This window comes from Rousettus aegyptiacus, unplaced genomic scaffold, assembly GCF_014176215.1.
Source record: "Rousettus aegyptiacus isolate mRouAeg1 unplaced genomic scaffold, mRouAeg1.p scaffold_m13_p_3, whole genome shotgun sequence".
NCBI classification, from domain to species: Eukaryota; Metazoa; Chordata; class Mammalia; order Chiroptera; family Pteropodidae; genus Rousettus; species Rousettus aegyptiacus.
This window is the reverse complement of record NW_023416306.1, coordinates 60,486,641-60,498,808: the sequence shown is the minus strand read 5'-3', so window position 1 is coordinate 60,498,808 and position 12,168 is coordinate 60,486,641.

Sequence of the window (12,168 nt, the reverse complement as noted above, 5' to 3'; positions counted from 1 at the left end):
TCAGTGGGAACCTAACCAGTGCTCCAACGCCCCGTGCACCCAGTGTCCATCTTCTCCAGATACCTCCACAGCCATTTGCATGTCTCCCCAAATCTCCATCACTGACCAGAACAACAAGCCTCAACTCCTCTCCTCCTCTCCAGGAAATTCAGCTTTCTCTCCTGAATACCAAACACCTTTCATCTTTGTCTCAACTTCTATCCAGTCCTCCTAGAAGCCAATTCCACTAGGTCCACTGGTCCGTTCTCCTGAGGTCAAAATTACCCAGACCTGCAGGACGTGTTGTGTGAGCTAGCTGCTTAAGTGGAAGGGCGGAAGATATTTCCTACAGCCACAAAGGAAAAGATCAGTTGATTTCTCAGTGCCTCAGAGGGCTACACCAACTGTCCAACAAAAGTTTTCCATGTTGTCAGGATTGGACAATAGTTTAGGTGGAAATATCTGTATTCATTATTAACTCTCTACGGTGTAAAACACACCATTATTTTATGTGCCAGTGGCTCTCAAAGTGTGGTCTCCCTTTCAGGGAATGCACAAGGCCAAAACTCGTCCTATTAACACTATAACATTATCTGCCCTTTTTGTTCTCATTCTCTCACCAGTACACATTGGAGTTTTCCAGAGACTATACATTATGGGATGTCATTATCTCTCAGACAGCTAATGGAATGTGTGCTTGTGTATTAGGTATGCAAAGTCTTTGTTTAAATTTCTAATATGGTAAATACCGATAGATATTACTACCTAAACAAAAGTTTTTAATGGTCCCCAATAATTTTTAAGGGTATAAAAGGAGTCCTTAGATCAGAACAGTTGAGAGCTGCTATTAAAAAGAAAGATACTCCAAATTAAACTATTCCTAATGCTTTTTTATCATTTAGAATTTTTAAATATTTACTATATGGATGCTTTTAGACTTAGATATACATGTTTTCATACATCATTCTTGCTCAAACATAAAAAGAAAAATATAAACAAAATAAATACGTTAAGGAATTCCTATAATTTCTTTACACTCAGAATCTCTAATCATTTTTCCACTCAAAGTTGTTGGTGTCCTTAATTACCATGTGCTAGTGATGCAGCATTTCTTAAGAGAACTACTCTACCACCTTCTTGCCTTCAAGCAACTGATACATAGTATCCACTTTTTGATGCTGGCACATTATTGATTTTACCTGAAGGTGTCAGTGCAAGGTTTCCAGACAACAGAATGTTTCTTTTCCAGATGGTCCTTATATGATTTGTTGACAGAAACATGGAGATTACAGTTTTCAAGTCATCCCACCAATAATAACCACTGAGTTCGTGCATGTTCAGGCAGTGACAACACATCTCAACTGCCATCTGGCCGACGATGATATAAAATGCCCTCTATTGTAAGATGTATCTGGACTTCAGAGATGTTAAAATACAAAAAGATGTGAGTTTTAGCACCAATGAAAGAGAATTCACTAGATACAATTCATCCTTCTCTCCAAGTCCTGCTAAAAGAGTGATGGAGAGTTTTCCTCCTATACTAGAACTCTTACTGTCAATGACAATTCTGTTTCAAAATGAAAACCAACCACTTGGGTTTTGTCTAATTACAACTGCACAGAGAGTGCTCAAGCCGAAAGCCATTGGTAAGTAAAGGACACAAGTTACATTCCTCCAAAGACACCTGCGTTGGTCTTGCAATTGTGTTAAAAATTTTTGTTTTCATTGACTATTTTTAACATGTTTTTTCCAATGGATATAACGTCAGTAACTTAAGAGGATCTATCATTAGGCAATTAATTTTGAAACTGATTTGTATTAGTAGTATGATGCCTTAGCAACTGCCGTTATAGCTTACATAAAATGTGATATCAGATGTAAACAGTAGGGGTGGGAGTGGGTGAGAGGAGAGAATAAGGCACTGCGGAGTTCTGACAATGAGTTTGCTTGCGGTGCTTTTGGTCTAAATATGAGTCAGTGATACATATCCACAAGACAGCAGGTTTTGGAGAACCACCCTTTCAGGGAAGCCAGGATGCCAGCATCTTCCGTTTTTACAGAGTTTAGGAATATGTTTATTTGCTCTAAATAAATATCTGATGATAAATGTCCAGTTCAACTGGTTCCACTAGTGGAAATCCTCAAATCACAAAGTCTTCTGTAAAAAAAACAAAATGCAGACACCTGTGTAAACAAAGCAAGGCATGGTTTCCTGACCAGCAGCATCAGCATCACCTGGGGACTTGTTAGAAACGCAAATTTCCAGGTCTATACTCCAGACCCATTAAATCAGAAACTCAGAGGTGAGTGGAGTTGTTGTGGCGCGTTCAAATCTAAGACCCACGGAGCCAATTGAGGTTAATTACGAGCCTCTATTAGCTGGCCGGTGACTGACCCTCCCCACTAGAGAGTCAGCCCCGAGCCTCCGGAGGAGGCAGCTTATAAAGTCCAAAACTATGTCCTGGTTGGCCTTGATCAAGCAAGCAAGCAAGCAGATTACAAAAGCAAAAGTTAGCTGTTAGCATCTAGCACAAAGAAATATGGTTTCTGGTGGACAGCTGTGTTATCTGTACTCCAGCGGCAATATTGTTTTATTTTTCTTCTTGGGAGCCTTGGAGCTATTTACTCCTAGGCAGCTGGCACCTGGAGATATTACTCTCTGCCCTGTCCTTGGGGCTGACTCACTGAGGAATTGATACCAATAACCATAACAACATATTTTCCAAAGTAGTAATGGTGGGAGTAAAGAGGGGAGATGTGAACAAGGAAGATGTTATTGAAATGCATTTTTTTACACTATTACAGAATCTAACTATCTCTGGCTTAAAAAGCCTTCCAGGTGATATTCTAACCCATAGTAAAGTTTGGGAACCACCATTTTAGCCAATGTGCGGTGAAGTGGAAATTGACTATGGACTGTACACTTTGCTTCCCTGAAAAAGCAAATCCAAGCCAAGGCTGCTGCTGCCACCAAAGAAAGGAGGAAGAAAAGAGAAGCCCATATGAGAAGTCATTTCCTTTTTTCAGGCTCATCATCAGGAAACCAGGGCCTCGGGTCAGGCCCCACTCTTCAGCTAGGGGGGAAACACAAGTAGTGAGTAAGGCTTTTTTAGTTTTGTTTTGTTTTATTTTTAATCCAAGGCAAAGTCTCCAGGCTCAGAATTGTGGAAGAGGGCTATAGGAAACAGGGCCTCGCCCAGAAAACACTATTGCAACCACTCCAAGGTGGCGGCCACATTTGCTGCTCTCTAGTTAATTTACTGACAGGCCATCAGAGACCACTTCTGGCTGTTGTCAGTAGGCCTCTCTTCAGAAGTGCCTCTCTCCTTTCTCTAATCTGCACTGGAAAACCACAAAGTTAGTACTGGATGTGGAATAAAAGGTTGATTCTGATTGGAAATCTGAGGCTTTGCCTTTGCCTGAAGTGCATGGAATTTGTTAACATGTGTTTTGACTGCTGCTTCTGGATAGAGAAGGGGTTACTTTGTTAGAGAACTGCAGTTGGCAAAGGTGTAAGCAGTTTTGAGCACCTGCTTTGTGCAAGGCTCCATGTTAAGTGCTTGGTAATACAAAGACAAATAAAATACCATTCTTGGCTTTGTATTGCTGAGTCTAATAGAGGCACACAAACCATTAGACTGTAACATGATAACGGTGAAAATTGAAGTTATACCTGGAATGTGGAAGCAGATAGGTGGGGAGCCCAAGTGTGCATTGGGAGCCAAGGGAGGCTCAGCAGAGGCGGAAGCCTCAGTACTAAGATGTACACAAGGAATAAGATTTTACTAGGCAGAGCACTGAGAGGGGATTCTCCAGAAGGAACAGCATATGCAAAAGAAAGGATAATAATTCAGGAAACTTCAAATACTATGTTTCAACTGAAAAAGTAGCAGGAGAGGAGGCTGAATTAAAAGACAAATAGGTGATATGAAAAGAGTAGGTCTTTAGGAAGGAAATCTCAATGGCAGAAGAATGAAATAGATGTCGAACTATTGGTAAAGTCTTTCAATAATCCTGATGAGGGATAATATGGGCATGACTAAGGCATGCATTTATTCATTTACTATAATTATTGAATACTTGCTATGTGCCTTGACGCTTTTTTGGGTGCCGAGGATAAAATGTGAGCAAAAAAGATGCTGTGTCTGCCCTGGTGAAGTGTGTAGTCTCTAGAAGGAAAGTCAGACATTGAATATTACATAAATAATTTATTGCAAATGTGTCATGTGCCATGAAAAAGTACATGTACCATGACAGCAAAGAGCAGTAGATGTCACCTTGTCTGAGGGTCTCAGGAAAGGCTTCCCAGAGCAAGTGGATAGGTGAAGTTTAAGGCAGGGGTAAGGGGAATTGAAACAAGGCATGTGATTGAGATATAAAATAGAAGTTGTGATAGATTGCACTAGTGAATCCAGATATTTGAACATACTTTCCCAGCCCACTGACATGGGACTTGACCTTGTCATTAGCTGTGACCAATGGAATGTCCATGGAATTGATTTGTGCCATGACTCGGCAGAGGCTTTGAAAGTGGTTCCTAATTCTGCCATTCCTCTTATCCCTCTGCCACATCCCAAATTAGGACTTTCTTAAGCCTGGATCCTGAAATGAAGAATACACATAGAGCAGCCAACTTATAATGTGAGCAAAAAAAATAAAACTTTGAATTGTCAACCACTGAGATTTGGGCAGGTGGGGGAGATCGTTTCTTACTCCAGCATAGCCTAAAGAAGGCCAACGAATACAGAAGGTTGACAAATAGAAGTTAACTACTGATTAAAAGTAGGATGTGAACAAGTGGAAAAAATAGAGCACAACTTCAAATAATCTAGCCTGAGTGATCAGAAGATGGCTAGGTTACTTACTAACACAAAAGGAAGATAAAAGGGAAAATATCGATCTAGGCTTTGATCTGTTGAGTTAAAGAGGCAGGCTGAACATCCAGGAAGACATATTCTCTCAGCAACTGAAAAGGCAAGTTAGGAGACCAAAGACAGGTCAGGATTAGAGAGAAAGATTTGTGAATCATGACAATAAAGTAATACTTGAAAGCCCTGGGGTAAATGAGCTCACAAGGACACAGTAGGGACAGAGAATGAAGGCAGGCGGAGGGCTGATCCTTGGGTGTGCCTACATTTATAGAAACCTAAGTGACACAGAGGCACCAGTCCTGGCAGGCATGAGCAGTCAGAAGAGAGAGGAATAGAGAAATAGTAAGAGATGAACCACCACCAACAGTGTGGTCTTGCCAAAAAACAGAATCAAACCAGATCAAAACTTCAGTTCTCACTACCAATTCACAGGAGCTGAATCTCCGGGAGATCTTGTTAAAAATGTTAAAAATGCAGATTCTGATTCCGCAGTCCTTGAACAGAGTCCAAGATTCTGGATTTCTGACAAATTTCCTGCTGGTACATGGGCCATATTTTAGAAGCAAGGCTAGAAAAAAAAAAAATATGACAACATACAGATGCAATCACTGAAATCTAGGTTAAGGGAAACTTTGTGACAATTTGATTTCTTCATAGAAAAGGTGGGAGGAAACCTACAGATTTCCTCTAGAGACGTAACCAATTGCAATGTGTAGACTCTGCTTAGATCCTAAATCAGAGTGTAAACATACTTTTTAGGGCAATTATGGAGATGTAGACACTGGGACTTTGATGATATTAGGGAATTGTTATTGATTAGGGAGATGTTGGTGATGGTATGATGATTAATTTTAAAATGTGAGTCTCCAAAAGGCTACATACTTTATCGTTTCATTTTTATGACATTCTGGAAAAGATAAAACTAAAAAAAAGAAAATAGACCTGTGGTTATTTGGAGGTAGGAGAAGGGTACTGAAAAGGGGCAGGAGGGAATTTTGTGAGGTGACAGAACTATTCTATATCCTGATTGTGATGGTTATATGACTAAATGAAATTATAAAACCTCAGACCTTACCTTTCAAAGGTAAATTTTACTGCATGTAAATTATACCTTAATAAACCTGACCAAAACAACAAAAAAAAAACAAAAAAAGGAGCATTGGTGTTTAGAGATCCTACTGAAATATTTGCAGACAAAATATAATATCTGAGATTTGCTTTGAAATAAAAGGGGAGACTCTTGTTTTGTGGGTATAGATTGATCAACACTGGCCTTAAATGGAAAGCTGTTGAAACTGAGTGATGGACACATTAAACTAGTTTGTCCATTTTATATGTGATTAAAATTTTCAATATTAAAAAGTGTTTTTAAAAACTAAAGACACAAAAGGCTTCATTAAATAGGGTGTCCCCACAAGCACCCATGTAGCCAAGAACACCAGAAGGCAGGCTGGTGAGTGAGCCCTTTAGAAGTGGTTGTTACCTGTCCCCTTCACAAGACTGGCAGGGATCTTATCCTCACACAAGGCAAACAGCCTGAGAGGGCACCCTCCCAGGCCTCTGTGTGAGAAGGCCCTTTTACCATAGGAGGCTTTGGTAAACAAGCTGACTATCAGCAGCCTGGGTGGGGTCCAGGTGGTGCTGTGGCCACAGACACTCTGGAACCAGAAAGCAAGAAAAGTCAGAGTCTGGTTAGTGCCATGCCTCATAATTCAGGGGTGGAGGTGGCGTGGGGTGTGGCTGGGCTCTTTGCTTCCTGAGCTGTATTGTGAGGAGGTTGGTACATCAGAGACATCATACCCAGTGGAAGGGCTGCATCATAATGGCCTATAAACCTCATGCTTCTTTCATTCAGCCTTTCAGAGATCAAGAAACCATGTGGGGAAATGGAGGCAGTGGAAGTTAATATGGAGGAGGCCAAGTTGGGGTAAAATGTGAGTAAGGGGGAGATGAAATTTATTGAGAAGAAAAGTACATAGATTGTGCAGGAGCTGGAAGAAAGGTTACAGGACGTTCTTTTAGTATAGGAGGAGCTTGAGCAAACTTGACCCTATGGTAAAGGCATGTAGGTAGAGGAACAGATTTCAAATGTAGAAGAACAAAAGGGTAAAGATCCTGAAAGAAATGGAAAGAGGTAGAAATGGAAACTCAAGATCTTACAATTTGCCTGGAGAGAAGAGATGGCATGGAGTAGGCACATATTATTTTGTCTGTCACAGCCTCCCCTTCTTTCAGGGACCTTCTGTTGATTCTTTTATCAGAACTGCCCACCTCCCACCTTCCTGGGCCCCTAACTCCAGGCACATGGCTACCATGGGAACAGCCATGGCGAAACACTGTGACCCACCTCTGTGGCTAGAGTTCATTGGTCCAGGAGTGGGTCTGGACCCAAGCTGGCTAATCAGAATGCATCAGTGGGAATTTGGAAACAGAATTGAGCTCTTCTAGCCCCATCTGGCTGCCCAATGGAATAGAGATGTAAGCCTGGGCATTATTGGTGACCTGTTCTCCCAGGAGGATGGAGGAGCAGGCAGAACTGGTCAACAGTGCAAGAGAATATTGTAGTCCCAAAAAGAGCTGTGTAGACAAGAGTCCAACTGAAAAGGAAGTCCCTGCTCCAGCTACATCCAGGCATCTAGCCACATGCTGATGTTCCCAAGCTACCTAGGACCTTTATAACAGAGTCATACTTTTGCTTAAGCTAGTTCGAGTTGGGTTTATGTGGCTTAAAACCAAGTATCTTAACAGAACTCTATGCTAAGAAAGAGGGGGATGTGGAGAACATACATAAACACCTAGAGAGAATGAGAGAAGATTAAAGCAGTTCCTAAATCTGAGAGAAATAAGAGAAAAAGTTGTCTACTGAAAATGAGAGGTCCAGGTATGAGGTCAGAGGCCTTGAAGAAAGTAAAAAAGATTGCGACCAGTGAGAAGATCATTCTTTTTTTTTTAAATCAAATTCTCTAATTATTATAACTGAGACAAGGATCTAAAATGTAGTCTAGTCTATAGATGGGGACAGTTGCCAACTAGACACCAGAAAGAGCCACAAATCTTTAATTTTTCTCATTAGCAATGCAACCTGGAGAACAAATGATACAGAAACTGGGTGGCACATGACCCTCTTTTGATGTCTGAAAATTGGAAGAAATTTAATTCTAAAAATATTCGACAGTTCCCCAAATGAGTAAGACACACCATGAGGACTTAGATTTCTCTTCACTTGGAAAAGTTACTATTGTATTTTAGGATGAGCATTTTGAAGAAACCTTTGACAGGATTTGTAGTGACAATTTTATAGAGTAACTTGGGCACCTCCTTGCATATACCCGCTAACTACAAACAACTCATTGGTTTCCATAGGGGCCACCTTTCTAGCCAGCCAGGAACAAGAAGTGTAATGGATCCAGGTTGTCTGAGCTACAGCTCTCCCTGCTCTTTTTGTGGTACTTCTGGGATGCTCCTGGGGGTCTGTGTGATTTCCTACTGGCTGATGAACTCAACCAGACTAAATCCCACTCTCAGCTTCCACTCACAGAAGAAATTGGCAGAATCCCCGTTGCCAGAATTGCCACCTGAGTTTGACAGGCCCAGAACAGTCATCCCCTGGGCTCTAGCTAGACACACAGCCTTAGTTTTCCTAAAGGGATCAGAACCTGAATTCCATTTGTATAATCAGAGTGACCAGGAAAGCTCTGTCCTCAGCAATTCCTTAGGGCAGTGAATTGAAAAAATTTTTTTACCACAGTGTACAAGAAAAAATAATTTAGATAAAATAGCAATATATAGTATGTGTAAATATGTAACTGAAACAAAGTTACATTTAGTGTAATTATTGTTATATTAGAGCTTAATTATGCCCCTATATTTTTTTGTGGGTTTTTTTTCCCCTTCTTTGTTTTTGTTCTTGTTTTCTTCCCCCATCTTCTTATGGGTTATTTGAACATTTTCAAGAATTCCATTTAGATTTCTCTATAGTTTTTGAGTGTATCTCTTGTGTAGTTTTTCTAGCATTTGCTCTAAGTATTACATTTTGTATACATAACAGCATGATTTACTAATGTTACTATTCAAGTATAGAAAGCTTACCTCCTTTTACATCCTTTTGCTCTCCCCCATTTATAATTGTATTAAATAATTTCTCTACATAAATTTACAACCATATCAATGTTATAATTTTTGCTTTAACCATCAAATATTATTTAGAACACTGAAGAGAATAAAAAAAGTCTATTGTATTTACCCATATTTTTGCTTAGTGTTTTTTCTTCCTAATGTTCCACGCTTCATTCTTTTATCAATTACCTTCTGTTTAGAGAATATCGCTTAGCCATTCTTTTAGAGAAGTTCTGCTAGCAAAAGAGAATTCTTGTATTCCCCCTCATCCATGAAGAATATGTTTGCTGATAAAAGGATTCTGAGTTGACAGGGTTTTTCTTTCAGTGCTTGAAAAAATTATTATGCCACTTTTTTCTAGCCTTCATGATTTCTGATGAGAAATCCACTATCATTCAAATTGTTTTCTCCTACAAATACATGCTGTTTTTCTCTAGCTGATTTTAAGATTTTTTCTTTGTTTTAGTTTTCAGAAGTTTAATTATATCGTGTCTTGATGTGAATTTCTTTGGGCTCACCCTGTTTGGAGTTGCTCGGCTTCTTGAATCTGTACGTTTGTCTCTTGTCAAATTTTGAAAGTTTTCAGCCATTATTTCTTTAAGTACTTTTTAAGCTTTGCTTTCTTTCTCCTCTCCTTCCAAGACTCCGATAACATGAATAACATGATCTTTTTTTCTTTTTATTTAGTTCCCAGATCCCTTAGGCTCTGTTCATTTTAAATCTATTTTCTCTGTTGTTCAGATTAGGTGATTTCTACTGTTCTATCTTCCAGTTCACTGATTCTTTCATTTATCCCTTTCATTCAGCTCTCCGGTCCCTCTATTGAGCTTTTTATTTTGGTTGTTATACTTTTCAGTTTGAAATTTTCTATTTGGTTCTTCTTTTCTATTTCTTTGCTAGGTCTCATTTTTTTCACTTATTTCAAGCGAAATATTAATTGTTCATTGAAGCATTTTTATCATGGTTGTTTTAATTTCATTGCCAGATAATGTTAACATCTATGTCATCTTCATGTTTGCATCTATTTTCTTTTCTCACTCAGTTTAAGATTTTTCTCATTCTTGGTATGATGAGTGATTTTCTACGGAAGCCTTGACATTTTCATATTAACTTATGTAACTTCTGTTTCAGCTGACTTTCTCTGGTGCTGCTTTGGAAGGGTAGCAGGAAGTTACTGCCTTATTTCTTCCAGGTTGGAATTAGATGTCCAGATTGCTGAACTGACTCCTGAGAGAGGACTCTTCTTGGAGTCCAAGCTTTCCAAGCAGTCTCCACTGGCAGCACAGGGATTGAGGTGACATCACCTGGTAGGATTATTGGGGAACTTCCTTACAGACTCATAATGGTGAAAGTCTTGATTCTCATTCAATCTTTGCTTGTGTGAGTGGGGTTGGGTTGTAGTTTTTTGTTTGTTTTCCTGTGGTAGTTGGCTAGAGTAAATGTTATCTGCAAGTTTCTGTGTTGCTGCTAATCTGCCCCTTTCCTGGTCCTCTGACTAGAGAAAGCAAGCATTTGTTGAGGATATTTCACTCTATGCCTATTGGCATTTTGAGTTGCTGGCTTCTTCAGTTCCAACTCCGGGATATATGCGGCAAAAAGAAAATCCAGAGAACTCACCGCAATGTCATTACTGGGGTTCTGAGGTCCCTATCCAGCCTGCCACCTTCTTTCCACCTTTCAGATGCTTGCTTTATATAAAACATCTGGGGATTTTAGTTGTACTAAGCAAGGTGATAGGAAAAGTATGTCTATTCCATAATCCTGGGAGCGGAATTCTATGGGAGCAGATTTTTACAGAAAGCCAGTTGTCTCACCAATACCAAGGGACCACATAAGTGGCTGAGAGGGAGGTGCAAATAGAAAAGAGAAGAGGAGCAAGGACTGAGTCCCTGGGGACTCCCATGTCTAGAGGAAAGAGAAGGAGGAACTTAGCAAGGAAGCTAAGGCACAGCTAATGAGGTGGGAGGGAAAAGGAAATAGAGCAAGACGATTATAGTTAATGACCTTTTAAAGATAGTTTAAGTGGGGACACAATCCTGATTAGAGCAGGTTTAAGAAAGTATTGGAAAAAAGTAACTTCTTTTGAAGCAAGTTACCAAAGCCACATGTTTTGTGGTTTCATTTATACAAAATGTGCAGAATAGACCAATCTATAGAGAAAGAAGTAAATTAGTGGTTGCCCAGGGCTGAGATGGCAGGGCAGTTGGGGGGAATGGGGATAAGTTATGACTTCTAATGGGGATGAGGTTTCTTTTGGGGAGTGATAGAAATGTTTTTAAATTAGATTGTGGTGATGGCTACACAACTTTGCGATTTTTAAAAAATTAAATTGTATGCTTTAAATGGATGAATTGTATAATACGGGAATTATAGTTCAATAAAGCTGTTTGGAAAGGGAGGAAGAAAGAAGAAACAAAATGACACACGCTGGCAAAAAAAAATGTGAAACTTTTATGCAGAACTAATTTCCCTTATATACAAAGTGTTAACCAACAAACAGAAAAAAAAAAGTGGTAAAAGAAAGAACAGGAGAATATATAAAAAGATGCTTAACTCATAGTAGTAGAGCTATAAATTAAAATGACATCGAAATAACATTTATTATCTGTCAAACTGACAAAGTCTCAAAGCTTGATAACATTCGGCAAGACTTTAGAGAAACAGGTACTCTCATACATTGCTAGTGGGACTATAAATTAGAACAATCCCTATGGAGAGCAATTTAGCATTATCTATCGAAATTAAAACTGTATATATAGTTAGTCCAGGATTTTCTACTTCTAGTAATTATCTTGCATTTTTACTTCCAGACATGGGAAATGACTTACATGCAGGCTCATTCATATAATTGCAGCTTTCTCTGTAACAGCAAGTAACTGGAAACTAATGACCACTAGGAGGAGACCAGTAAAAGGCAATGAAGAAGCTCTTCATGTATTAAAAGAGAAAGTACCCCATGATGTATTGTTAAGGGGAAAATAACAAGGAGCAACATGACATACATAATATGTTGCCATTGATATAAAAAAGATAGGCTATATCTGTAATAATCAAAAGAATCTCTGAATATATAAACAAACTTCTAATTCTAGATAACTGCGCCAGGTATAAGAGGAGGAAACTGGAAGGTAGGGTGAGAAAGCTGTGTACCTTTTCATAATTTTTGAAATGTTAAGCATATTTTTTAGAAGAGGAGAGAATG